Here is a 15,380-nt window from a genome sequence, read left to right as displayed (position 1 = left end):
GGAAGAAAAAGTTATCATCTCAAAATCCCAAGTGTGTTCTATATCACCTCCTTATTTCAATGACTCATTTTTAAACACTACATTATACGCCAGGGGGTTTATAAACATTATCAACAATAATAATATCAAGGAAGGTTCCATAAAAATATTTTCGAATTTTCGCTTTCAATTAATTTTTATTTTTTTCAATATTTTATTGCAAGCAAGTCAGGTACAAAACATTATTAGAAAATCAGGAAAATGAAAAAAAAACAATAGATCGAACCATTGCAATTCAGTAAATAATCAGAATACAAATAAACAATATTGAATCATATTTAAACAGTAACTAATAAAGACAAGCCGTCTACTCCCCCAGTTCCCCCTGAATCCAATCCTGCACTGGGACCCACATTTTCTCCCCCAACAATCAGCATAGAAGGCATGTTCTAGATTATACTTAGCTAACAACTGCGCTCTCCAAGTATGAAATAATGGTGGGTCTGGGCTAATCCATTCCTGAGTTATACAAGCGCGATATACAGACATGCAGATAAATATCAACTTTTTTTTATCATCTGATATATTTGCAGAAGATACCCCTATCATTACCAGCTCTGAAGTCAGGTCTATAGAGATTTCTAGTATTAAAGACAGAAAAGATTGCATTTCAGAAAGAACACATGATAGCTGTGGGCAAAGAAAAAACATGTGAAGTGTGTCTGCTGCCTGTAACAAACATCTTTTGCAGGCTATAGATGGCGAAGCTCCCCATTTGGAAACTTTTGCCGTAGTATGATATAAATCAAAAAGAACCATGTAATGTTGAGTTTGGGATCTGCCCGTCAGAAGAATGGAGTTAGCCATCAGAATGTAGTCTTCGATTAGCACATCGGTTACCCCCAAGTTCGTTGCCCATCGCTCTTGTGTTAGTGTTAGGTCATCTGAATAAACTGAGATCAGCAAATTATAGAAACAACTGATCTTTCTTTTAGTATATAAAGACTCAATCAAATGAATCATCTGAAGACCTGAGCGTTCGATAAGTGATATGGTTTTAAAATAAATATGCAATTGAAAGTATTTAGAGTAATCAAGAGTTGAGATCTTAAATTTAGTTTGAAGGGTCTGAAAAAGAATCATTTCATCATTCTGCCATGGATCAACAATGCAGTTAATTCCTTGTTTGAACCATTTTATCATGATGTGATCCCTAAAGATAGCAGGAAAAATTTGCTTAGATGTCAGCGGAGTATATTTCAAAATTTTTGGGATCCCCATATGTCACTTAATAATCTTCCATGCCCGATATGCTGCAGTTACAATCTTAAATTTAGTTTTTTTGTAAGAGCTCGGTTCTATATTTTTAGCAAGCAGCCATGAGCCTCAGCCCCTAAAGGAATTTCATAAATCGACGGAGACTGTGCATCATCAATTGGGGCTTGGTACCAATAATTAGAGGACTTATAAATTGCAAAATTTATGCTAGATAATAAAACAGGAAATGTGGGGTGCTCCATCCCCCTTTGGCCTTTGGAAGAGTTAACCTTTTGAATGTTCTCCGATGACGTTTATACCCCCTGAGAAATCTCCCAGCCATTCTCTCCAGTTGTTTAAAAAAATCGATTTGGAATTCAAGAGGAACAGTTCGAAAAAGATATAGAAATCTTGGAAGTATTAGTATTTTTAATACATTGTTTCTGCCATGTAGGGACAAGTGTAAATGGTCTATATGCTCCAGAGTAGTATTTGCCTTTTTCAAAATAGGAGTAAAATTAAGTTTGGCAATTTCCGAGATCGGGGTTGTTATTTAATGCCCAAATATGTTGCCGTGGTTACTATATTAAGATCTGTCGCTGGATTCTGGCCTACGAATATAGCTTGGGTTTTAGCAGGATTCAACTTGTATCCTGAAAAAATACCAAATTGGGCGGCGATCTCTTCAATTTTTGTCATTGCCCTTCTAATATCTGTGGTGATCACCACCACATCGTCAGCATATGCTAGCGCCCTGTAGGCGGTACCTGCAACTTCCACTGGCAACATTTCTTGAGCTTGATTTAGTCGATTAAGATAAATACCGATATTGATGGAAAAGAGCAGTGGAGATGCCGGGCAGCCTTGTCGGGTGCCACGAAAGATAGGGAATGGGTTAGAATTACATAGTCCATACTTAACACAGGATGTTGGTGACTGATATAAGGCCTCAGAGCCACAATTATTCTTGGTCCAAAACCTTTTAGGGCCAGGACATCCCAGAGATAAGGCCATGCCACCCTGTCAAATCCCTTCTCGGCATCCAACAGGGTGATTCCTATGGGTATATTGGTACCCTGTGCCCAATCCATCAGACTAATTACTCTACGAACGTGGTTCGCTGTGTCCCTATTAGGGATAAACCCGTGTTGCCAGCGCAAAACAATGGAGTATATCACCAATGACATACGAGTAGCTAATATTTTCGAGAATACCTTACTATCGGCATTTATCAGCGTCATTGGTCTGTATGATGCCGGATTAAGAGGAGGCTTATCCTTTTTTAAAAATGCCATTAATATAGATTGGTTCCTGGACCCTGGTGGAGATCCCCTCTGAGCTTTCTGGAATGTGATCAATAAGTCTTCCTTCATAACATTCCTAAATGTCCTAAAAAACTTGAGAGGAATGCCATCAGGGCCCATGGCTTTCCCTGTGGCCAGCGAGAGCAGAGCTAGTTCAATTTCCTCCCATGCAATATCGGCTTCCATAGAGTATGACTGAAGAACAGTTAACTTTGAGATATTATTTTCATCAGTGAAATTTAACATCATATCAGAAGAATATACCATATTATCCTATTTATAGAGCTGGGAGTAAAATTGTCGAAATACGGCAAGTATTTGGTCTGATTGGTTATAAATCTGTCTTGTCTCATCCTGAATCGCATTAATAGTACTTAGAGTTTCTTTCTCCCTTGTTCTTTTTGCCAGGATCTTTCCCGAGTTTTCTCCCATTTCGTAATTCTGCGACCTGAATATCGCGAGCTGTTCTGCCAATTTAATTGCAAATATTTCATAGACCCTTGCCTTATGTATATCTAGGGTGGTTTTGATTTGTTAAATTTCTTGTGATGTGGAGATAGCTATAGCTAGTTTTTCCTCCTACTCTCGCACTAGATTAAAGTTTTAATCTATTTTATTCTTATTGCTTTTTTGTTTCCTAATTGTATATGAGAGTGTTTTGCCACGGATCCCAGCCTTAAAGGCATCCCAAATAATTTGAATTGAGGCACCTCCTCTATTAATGGCGAAAAACTCCTTAATCCATTTCCTCATAATTTCTATATATACTGAATCAAGTAGTAATTTCCGATCAAATGTCCAGGATCTCAACGTTGAGGGAGGCCTACTCTCTATTACTACCTCTAGTACTATTGAATTGTGATCAGAGATGATTCATGGAAAAATGTCAAATGTGACATTATTAATAAGCCCTACATTAACAACAAAATAGTCTAGTCGTACACATTTCTGATGGGGATTAGAAAAAAAAGTAAAACCAGGAGATAAAGGTTTTTTTGCATATCCCACATCCCTTAATCCCGATTCCATTATTAAGCCTCTTAGGGCCTTATATGTTTTTTTTAGACCAGGGTATACAGATCAGCCGATATATCTATCCCCCCTTCCATATGCATATTTAGATCTCCACAATATATTACAGAGGGTGACCAATCTGCTAATTCCAAACTTAAATAGTTTAGAATATCCAGGTCATCTGAATTTGGGGCGTAGACTGAACATATTGTCCACAACTTAGTATCTATTTGAAGCTCAGCTATCACCCACCTTCCATATTGATCCGTCTGTGGTGGTTCCTTGTCTGGTACACCCGAGTAGCTGCATACCCAGATCTTTAAATAGGTTCCTGTCATTCCATGTGATATGTGTTTCTTGGAAGCACATTATATCTATTTTCATGCCCTGTAAAATTTGATTAAAAATCCCCCTTTTTCCTGTTATTGATACCACAGATGTTCCATGAACATATTCGAAATTTTCCCATCTTCAACTAATATATAATGAACACACTTTTTCCAGCTAAGTACATCCTTGATAAGTGACATATGGGTATAGTACATAGGGAACACTTATGATATATATACGATATCTTAAACATATTTTCATTCTTTTTTTTACTTTTAAAGACATAAAACAAAAATTGTGGATTAGAACATCAGTTACTCTATATGACATTTTTCTTCTTTTATTTCTGACTTTGCTTGCACCCCCCAACCATCCAAGTGAACCCCCCTCCTTCACCCCCTGACCCGTGACCCCAACCAGTCTCGGGCATAAGGACGATGGTCCTTAGTGTTGATGATGCGAGAAGCATCTGGTGTCTCCCTACCTCCTCCTTCCAACATTTATCTCTTACCCTCCAACCATTATGTCTTTAACCATGACATAAAAATACTTGAGATGTTTAAACATAAGGTCATTGGGTACAGTAATTAAGTATTCATCTTCCTGCTATTAGTGTACATAAATAATCGTAAAGATTGGCATTAAGGTGCTCAATAGTTTGGTTGTTGATTCAGAGTGATACAATGGCCTCAAATTAATACCCCCTATGAGAGAAAGAGAAACGATGACTATATTCATTACATTCAGAATGATGCCAGGAGCTTTTTAGCCGCATCTTCCGAGGTCAAAAAATAAGATTTCTCTCTAAAAATCACTTTTAATTTGGAAGGGTTTAAAAAGAAGGCCTGAGCGCCTTTAGTTTGAAAAGAGGGGATTAGCTGCCGAAACTGCCAACGTTGCTCCACAGTGGCATGGCAGTAATCTGGCCGGACAAAAAATTCTATGCCTTTACCTTTTCTTTTTCGATCTGGCCTAGCCAGGTCATAGAGAGCCTCTCTTGCCAGAAAATTATTTAGGCATTTCAAAATTGCCCTTGGTTTTACATTTGAATCCTGTCTAGTATTGTTTTGAAATGGGAATCTATGTACCCGTTGAAGTTCCATGTCCCATTTCCACTGTATCAGTTCGGGGAATGCTTCTGAGAAAAGCTCGATGACAAATTGTCTTATGTTTCCCCCTCATTCCCCCCAGGAATACCCAGGATTTGAAGATTATTCCGGCGTGATCTATTTTCCAAGTCCACCAACTTCCAATCAATCTCATCTCTCAATCCCACGAGTGACGAGATTTGTATTTGTTGGCTGGTCATGGTGTCTTTAATCGCTGAAATTCTTCCCTCAGCCTCTATTACCCTGGCAGACATTTCGTTGCATGACTTAGCAACCTTTCTGAGATTGTTTTGCAGCCGGCGGACTGCGCTTTGAGTGCGGAGGTTTTCTGCCTTTGTTTCCTCTCGATGTTGAATCATGAGCTGACATAGAGTATCTAGCGTAGTGCCAGTTGCTTGCGTATTAGTCCGAATATCGATTTGTTTATGCCGGTCCTCTGATGTGTTCATAATAGGTGGTATTAAATCAGCATTGTCTTCATTTACTGTAAGGACTGTATTCTCAGCACCCAATTCTGATTTATGTGGGGAGTCATCCTCATCGGCATCCACATCCTCTTCTTCCCCCATTGAGCCAATTGATTCTTGTGGTGAACCATCCATACTCTTGCCGCTTAAGTCATCTCTCCACCCACCGTCAGCCTCAAGACTCTCTGTTTCTAAAGCCACTGATAGATCAGACATAAAGTAAAAATTTCCTGCAGAGTCCCCTGACTCAACATCCTCCGCCAGCATAAATGTTTCAGATACTTCTTGCGCAGACCCTTGTGGTATAGATCCAGATATCTGCAGAGTCAAGGAAGTTTCTTTTTCAAGGGATAGTGGTGTTTGGGTCTCTCTGATGTCTTCCCTGCTAGTGACTGTATTATGCCCAGTGTCAGTGCCAGTGGATGCAATTACATTGTCAGTCAGGGTTTCTGGTATATTCAAAGTATTTTTCCCCACATTCAGCATTTTTTTCTGCGCAAACATTACTGGAATTTTGGGGACGGCTCCGGACCTACAACACCGAGAATTCCCCAAAGTCTGCTGGGCAGTGGCAGGTTCAATATAATCAGTCAGTAAGGCACTCAAAGAGACATTATTGGAATTAGCAGTTACCTCTACAGTGTTGTCTTTCATTGCAGAGTCCCTGCCGGTTTGAACTCCGCTCTGTGCAGCCGTCATTGCTCTGGTCTTAGGTTTGTTTTTTTGCGTCTTAGAAGAGCCTCCCGCGGCTCCGACTGTCGGATTCTTCAGTGCCATTGAAGGTAAGGAGCTTGCCTCCCGTCGTTGCCGCCGTCGATAATACGTGTCTGCCTCCCCGAGTGGGGTCCGCTCCCGATCACCTTGCCACTCCGGTTTCCTTCTCAAATGTAAAACAGGTGGGGGGAGCCCACACGATGCTGCGAGCGGCAGGGGTTTCCTTCACTCCCTTCACTCCGACCCGCTCTATTCTGCTCTGGCTCCGGCTCACTTCGCTCACTTCGCTGCTACGCCTTCCATCTCAACCACAGGATAGGTGGGGGTCGCCACGCGCTCTGTAGTGACCGGCGAAAAGAGCACCAGAGATCAAGCCGCATGCAGAAAATAAAGAAACCAGGTAGGTGGCCAATCCCACTAGTCCGATTTTGTACCTGGATTTAGCTCAAAAGTACGAGCAGGCTCCGCATGAAAGGTTTAAGGAGGGAGACCACTAGGAATGCTGCTCACTTGGACGCCAGTGCATCCGCCATCTTACCCCTTATTTTCGCTTTCAATTATGATTAAACTATTTTATTCCCTAGTGGGTACATTTCCAATTTCCTCAACTTCCAGATAGATGTTTAGGTTTAGGACATCACTGTCTGGACACCATCTATAAAAAAACACATAGATTCACAATATGGCTTATACTGAATGACGCAATCTTATCTTATGAAAAACAGTGAAGAAGTGAGTTAAAAATCGTTAAAAAAATTAGAAAACAGAGCGCTCATGCACTAGGAGAAACACATGATTCATACAGTACAGACTCTACATACTAAAGTTTTTTTACAGTTTTTTCTCTGTACAGCAAAGAATGTATTCTCCCAGAAACCAGGCCATTTCTTCTTCCGAATTAAAAGCCCCAGGGATTTTTGTGTCCAAATTCAAAGATATACTTAGATTCCAGTTGGCCCAGCTTACGAATTCTATCCCCTCCCCTGCTTGATGGTAGTGCTCTGTCAATCACAAAGAAGCGCAATAAGTTACGATTGCTATTATGCATTTCTTCAAAGTAACATGCTATTGGGGACAGCTTATTCTTATTAGCGATCGCCCTCATATGCTCAAGAATGCGCTTTTTTGCAGGGAACATCGTACTGCCCACATATTTTTTAGTACATGGGCATATCAAGACATAAACACAATGGTCAGAAAGGTATGTTAGATGTCCTTTCAGATTCAATCAATGGGTAGTACCCAGAGGAGCCCCCCAGCCCCGGGGACAACCACCCCTGTGGCTTTATCATTATGCATGTGGGGGGCTCATGCCCCACCGCAGCCCCAAGAACTGCCACCCCCCGGGGCACTAAACTCTTAAATTGGGGAGTCCGTGATGGGAGACCACCACCCTCATGGCTTTTAAATATTGGGAGAGGGCCACGCAGCCCCCCTCCTGGAGCCTTGTGGTGGCCCTGGGGACCGCCAACCCCCAGGGCTGGCTCCTGCAGTGTCTCGGGGTGCCTACCTCTGGGACACTGTAGTTTGCTATGGTTTTTGGAAGAGAGGATCTGGGTTTTGGAGATCTCTCTTCCAAAACCCAAATCCTATTGCTTTTCTACATGGGGAGCAGCATGTTAGCTGCTCCCCACGTAGCAAAGCAATGCCGGCTCCTGCAGGATGCGGGGAGCCGTCAGGGACCGTGGGGGGTTTGGGGATTCCCCCACGGTCCCCAATGGGGTGGGCCAGCACCGGGGGAAGGTGTCCCTGGGGCTACAAAAGAAAGAACATTTTTAAAAAAGGGGACAGGCCGGCCCGGGGGATGGGGTCCCCTGGGCCAGAAGTGGCCCGGGAGGGGGGCCACGCAGCCTCCCTCCCCAACAAAACATTTTTCAAAAACAAGGCATAGCCCCAGGGATTTAGTCCCCGGGCAAAGAAAATTTGAAAAAGAAGGGGGGCTGTACAGCCCTCGTTCTTAAAAACAAAAAATAAAAATTAGGGGGCAAGCCCTGGAGAATGGGGTCCCCAGGGCCAAAAAAATAGAAAAAGAAGGGGGCTACAAAAAACAAAAAAATAAAAACACCGGCATCGCACCAGAGGCCACGCCCCCTTCATGCAGTACTCTGCAAATGCACACCCTGGCGCATTTGCAGAGGGGAAACAAATTCCCCTTGAATACAGGGGATTCCTGGGGGCCAACTAGCCAACCTAGAGCCTCCGGTATGTGCCAGGTTGCCACGCCCCTTTTTACACCTCTCTGCAACACAGCTTTGTGGCACTTACTAAAGGTAGCTGGTGGGCTAGTTGCGCCACAAGCACCCTCAGGATTCAAGGGGAGTTAGTTAATTCCCCAACTTTAAAAACGCACCATGGGGCGCGTTTGCACAGTGGTGAAGGTAGGGGGCGGGGCCTGAGTTCACCTGTGTGCAAACACGCCCTGTGGTGCGGTTTAAGTTGGGGAATTAATTCCTTGTCAATCCTGAGGGTCCCTAGGGGTCAACTAGACCGCCAGGTATCTTCAGTAAGTGCCACGAAGCTGCATTGCAGAGTGTAGTTAAAAGGGGCGTGGCCTCTGAACCCCTCTCTGCAACGCAGCCCCCTGGTGCATACTGGAGGTATCTGGTGGGCTAGTTGTCCCCCAGGCACACACAGGATTGAGGAGAAATTATTTCTCTAACTTAAAACGCGCCACAAGGCGTGTTTGCAGACATGTCACCTCAGGCCACGCCCATTCCTTCATCAGTGTGCAAACGCTCCCCGTAGTGCGCTTTAAGTAGGGGAATTAATTCTCTTTCAATACCGAGGGTCCCGGAGGGGCAAAATAGCCCAACAGGTATCTCCAGTATGCGCCAGGGAGCTGCGTTGCAGACAGGTGTTTAGAGGCAACACCCCTTTCTACACCTCTCTGCAACGCAGGTCTGTGGTGCTTACTGGAGATATTCATCTTAGGGTCATCCCCCTCTGCATGGGACGACTCATGGTGGCCACCGGCCCTGGGAACCGCACCCAAACCTACGGATCACGCATGTAACCTGGGCTTCATCCTGGACTCCTCCCTTTCGATGACCAGACAAGACAACGCTGTCTCATCATCTTGCTTCAACATCCTACGCATGCTCAAAAAAATATTCAGTTGTATCCCAACCGAAACAAGAAAGACGGTCACTCACGCACTGGTCACCAGCCGACTGGATTACGGAAACACCCTCTACGCCAGAACCACAGCCAAACTACAGAAAAAACTCCAACGGATCCAAAACGCCTCAGCCAGACTCATATTGGACATCCCTCGGCAAGCTCACATTTCCGGCCACCTGAAAGACCTCCATTGGCTCCCTGTCAACAATAGAATAACGTTCCGTCTCCTCACCCACGCAAACAAAGCCCTCTACAACCTAGGACCCGAATGCCTCAACACACGACTGTCCTTCCACACCCTCTCCCGCCAACTACGATCGTCCAATCAAGCCCTCGCCGCAACTCCGCGCATCCACAGATCCACCATGGGGGGAGATCCTTCTCCTACTTAGCGGCCAAAACCTGGAATTCTCTCTCCACCCACCTCCGCCTTACACAGAACCACCTCTCCTTCAGAAAGCAACTTAAAACTTGGAGTTTCGATCAGTAAAGCACCCCTCTCCCTCAAGCGCCTTGAGACCCTCTGGGTGAATAGTGCGCTATACAAATTTTGGAACTTGAACTAGTGGGCTAGTTTGACCCTAGGGATCCTAAGTAATGAAGGAGACTTAATCTCTCAACTTAGAACGGTGACAGGGTGCGTTTACACAGTGGTGAAGGGAAGGGACAGGGCCTGACGTGATGTGTGCAAACAAGCCCTGTGGCACGTTTTAAGTTGGGGAAAAATGTAAACTTCAAACCTGAGGGACCATGGGGGCCAAGTAGTCCACCAGCTGCTTCCAGGAAGCGCCACTGTGCTGCGTTGCAGAGAAGTGGTGCATGCCGTGCCCCTTTTTACATCTCCCTGCTACCCAGCTCTGTGGTGCTTGATGAATGTACTAAGAATTCCAATTTACTCACCTGTTATCAGGAGAGACCTCAGTGCTGCATCTGTGAGCCCAGTACTGATCCTCAAAAGTAATTCTAATCATACTTACTAGCAACTTGAATTTCCTTCCATAGGCTGACATTGACTGGTTTCACTTGGAAATTCTTCTAAGTGTGGAGTTTTGGAAATTTAAAATACTCACCTAAAATCATCCGAACAAAAAATTCCGATTTACTCACCTGTTATCAGGAGAAAACCCAGTGCTGCATCTTTTAGCCCAGCACTGAACCTGAAATGTAATTCTAACCATACTTACCAGTAACTTGTATTTCCTTCCGTAGGAATCCATTGTCTGGTTTTCACCAGAAAAGTTTCTAAGTGTCCAGGATGCACCACTGAGTAAGAAAAAATGACGATAGCACTACTTACGTGCTAAAGGATTTTCCGGCTGTAGGATAACATTGGAGATTCTTTGTGAAAAAAGTTCTGTTAACTTTTAAAATACAATAATATTCCTTGAAAATCACTACTGTAACTAAAACACTTTTACTCAACCATTTACTGGAGATGTCCAAGGACTAAATCTAGGATCCAGTCCTGTGGTTAGAAAAGTAATCCATAAAGTAACTAATTGCATTTAACTAGAAATTCACATTGAGGTCAATGTTGCATGGTGTTTGAAATTGTGTTGCCCCCTTGCAACAACTGTAACTACTGTACCTAAAAGTCTATTGCCTATTTGTAAAGTATTTAAACTAAAGTAATTCATTCTGAGAAAGTATATTTTGTAATGTAATATATTATGTAATTATAATGTAATTTAAATAATAAAATATCTAAAAATAAATAGTTTAAAAAATATAGTAAATCAGTGTAAAAAAAATATAACAATTAATACATTTAAAATTTGTCATTTAAAAAACCTTCGAAATTCACTGAAAAAAACATTGGTTTCAGGCCTGATATAGTTAGGAATTAGTATTTAAAAAACCTTTGAAATTCACTGAAAAACCCATAATTTTTGAGACCTGACATAGTTAGGAATTAGTATTTAAAAAACTTTAGAAATTCACTGCAAACACTGTAGGTCTTTGGGGTGTTAGCTGGAAATTTCACTCGTACAAAACCATTGAAATTCCTCCGATATAGTTAGTTGTACTAACTGTATCTCGCGTGCCCGGATTCCACTGCTGATGTTGTCACATATTCCATCATTCATGACATGGTTAGTGACATCACTTATGACATCTCAAATTACATCACTGATGACATCATCCACCTGACAATCAGATACACCTCATCATACACTAGTATAACCTTTAATCACTCAATGTAAAATACAGAATACCATATTTGAATCCATTGACACACCAATACAAGTTTGAGCGGCCGTCCTGCCGCTGAGGAGCCCGACCCCATAAGCCTCCCGGGGCTCATGTGGAGCCCTAACCACAGCATGGATTGAATGCACTCTGAGGAGCAATGGTCCCATGAGTGCCACAAGACTGTAATTCCGCCGAAGAAGGGACTTACCCGAAACGCGTCCGGACACCAGTCTGATGCTTTACTGTCTGGGGAGGGCGTTTGTTCTTACCTATTAAAAGCTGTTGGGGTTAAAGCTACTTTGTACCCGAGTGCTTCTTAACTGTTGGACCAAACCCCAGAGGACGATATATATATATATATATATTTACTGAAAAAACCATAGGTTATAGACCATATATAGTTAGGGATTAGCATTTACAAAACCTTATTTTACTCACACAAAACCATTGAAATTTGCATATATAGTTAGTTGCACTAACTATATATCGCGCAGCCGCAATCCACTGCTGATGATGTCACATATTACATCATTCATGACATGGTCAGTGACATCACTGATGACATCACTGATGACAACTCAAGTGACATCACTGACAACATCACTGATGACATCATTCATGTGTTAATACGATGAACCTCTTCAGACTCTAATATAACCTTAGATACACTCAGTGTAAACAGACACTCACAGATTGTCACTCATCCATGGAGTTACTCATACACCTAGTCAGTCATGCAAAGAATCAATCACACCTCCATTTCCTCAACTATACAGTTATACACACCTTACTTATTCAAACATATTCTAACTCATATTTACTCTCTTTTACAATCACTGATACAAGTTTTAAATGATCCATGCAGCCACTCACACATTCACTGGCTCTTATACACAGTAATTTTTATATGTCAACTCTCACATGTACTGTGTTTTACAAATGTACTTACTTTGACATGTAGCACTGAGATATCCATTCACTCCCCAATACACTCATGTACACAGACAACCATTCATACAGCTGTTTCCACATGCAGTTTTGAACCCATACATCTAGTGAATCAACTGTTCACACATCTATGCACAGAGTCACACACCTACCAGCCACCCACACACACACACTCACTCCCCCATACAAATACTTGGGCAACCAATCAATAACCCATATAGTTACTCATATAGGTACTGATCAACACATGCAGCACTTTACAGAACAACAGATATAATGATGCATAAATTAAGACAGTTTAGTCACTAACCCATGCACTCAGTGAGACACATTTAATCACTCATACAGTCAGTCATGCACCTACTAAATCCTTCATCCAGACACTTATACATCCACTCATTCTTAAATATGTAAGACATATTTTAACTTTACAGAAAAATACAGTCACTGGATGATGTCATCAGTGATGTCATCAGTGATGTCACTGACCATGTCATGAATGATGTAATATGTGACATCATCAGCAGTGGATTGAGGGTGCGCGATATATATTTAGTGCAACTAACTATATATGCAAATTTCAATGGTTTTGTGTGAGTAAAATAAGGTTTTGTAAATGCTAATCCCTAACTATATATGGTCTATAACCTATGTTTTTTTCAGTGAATTTTCAAGGTTTGTGTAAATGCTAATTCCTAACTATATATGGTCTATAACCTATGGTTTTTTCAGTGAATTTCAATGTTTTTTAATAGCAAATATCAAAAGCTGCAAAATGTATTATTCTTTTAAAGGAAAAATATATTTTATATGTTTTTAATATAATTTTTTTATGCATCTGCCAAACCCTGACCTCTTAATAGTGCACTGTGGTGGAAATGATTTGGGCACTATGACTGGGGTTGGTCTGGAAATGCTTTTAAAGGACACCTTTCATCAATTGATGATACTTTTTCCCCAAACTGCCTTGCTATATTCCAATATATGCCAAAGACAGAAATGGAACTGGTCAAACCAATTTTGTCCACAATTTGAGAAATCACGGAAACATGTGAATAAATCTGTTTCTGCTTACATGAGAGACTTTAGAATGGGTTCAATATTCAACAATAACTTGCGTTACATCATGCAAGACATCTACAGAGGAGATGGTGTGCACTTGTCAAATGAGGGGAATAGAATATTCCTCCTGAATTTAAGACTGTGCATTGGAACCTACTTGTAGGTACCTAAATCAGCCACAGAACCCAATAGCTCTTTTCAGAGCTACCCTACCTCTGATCATTCTAAACGTTTATCTTTTTCTAAGTTTTTTCACTATTTTTCACCAAAGTACGCTCCCCGGTACGCTTACCGGTGCGCGTACCGGGCGCTCTCTACGCAATTTTTTTTTTATTTGCCTATATGAGCGTCCTAAGCCCCCCTCAGAAAACCGAGAGGATCAGGAAGTGTCTACCGTGCCCCCTTCTACCCATTCTGAACATTGTTTGCCCTCCGTCTTGTGTCTCAATTCTACCGAAACACAAAATGGAGGACTCCCGTAACGCTGCCGGTATGCGTAGCGGGGCGCGCACCGGTAAGCGCTCGATAAAAAAAGGTGGGAAAGTAATTTACAGAAAAACCACTGGAGACACTTTCATCAAATATAGAATAGGCCCTACTATATAGCAGTCCCTACCATTTACCCAAATTTGATGGAATTTCATTGAGACATTTATGCTGTAGGCCTGACTAAATATCCTGAGGTAAATTACATGACAAAAACACATATGAAGTGTTAGAATTGACAACCAATTAAAATGTTACTTTCATTTTCTACTATTATTTCATGACATTTTATTGGTTATGTACCAGAATATATATATAAAGAAAGAGAAAGAAACACAGCCATTTTGACTACTACTTCCTGAAGTACATTTCAAGAGCATTTTCACTGACAACTTAAACTACGTTTTGAAAGGTAAGATGTTATTTTAAAAATTTGAAAGGAGAACTATGTTATGCTAATTTGGGAAAACGTTTTCAGATAGTTATATACTGTCCCTCTGTAAGAGTTAGAGATTGAGATGGGCTTCTCCGTTATAATTATGGATTGAGTTAGGCTTCTCTGGTATAATTATGAATTTACTTAGTCTTCATCACAGGCACTTTTTAATAGTTCTACTTCCTGCCTGAAACCATACAGTGCCCAAAGATAACTTCACTGTTAAAAACTCACAAGTACCTGTCTGAACTTAAACCCAACAGTCGCCTATCTCTACTGATATATTTATTTTTTATGCAATTTACAGCAAGAAAATGGAAGCACAACAGAAAGAAAATAAAATTTCCTTTCAAATTAAGATTGAAAACAATCCTAAGGAAGAAAATGAAGAAATTGACTTTTTGGAGACACTTTAGACCAAGAATTAATTAAATGTGTTGAAGAATGTGAATCATGGAATGAAAAGGAGGACATACCAGATGAATTAATGTTACAAATTCTTTTAGATTTTGAAAAATCAGAACAATAAATTTAAATTTTAAAAGTTAAAATTGTTTGAGACATTATTCTTTTTTATATGAAAATTATGAAATAGTACCCAAAAAGATATAATATAAAGTGAGACTTAAATTGTGCAACTTTTTTGTGTTACATAGTAAGTTTGCTCATAGTTACTTCCTTTCTCCAACTATATTATCTCCAATATGTATTTATAATCTCTTTATCATCTCCTGCCTCCATATTGTTTCTGCTTTCCTGACAGACTATGGTATGAATTCCATATACCACAATAACTTCTGAAACAACATGCAAGATATCTACAAAGGAGACGGTGTATATTAATTTTTAGACTCTGCATTGGTACCTACATGTTGCTACTTAAATAAAAAAAACAACAAAAAGAACAATCAATAAACATACAATATTTTAAAAGTCTATCATTCTTTTTTCCCCATATTAC

Source organism: Lissotriton vulgaris, chromosome 2_1, assembly GCF_964263255.1.
Source record: "Lissotriton vulgaris chromosome 2_1, aLisVul1.2, whole genome shotgun sequence".
NCBI lineage: Eukaryota > Metazoa > Chordata > Amphibia > Caudata > Salamandridae > Lissotriton > Lissotriton vulgaris.
Note: the sequence above shows the minus strand (reverse complement) of the source record.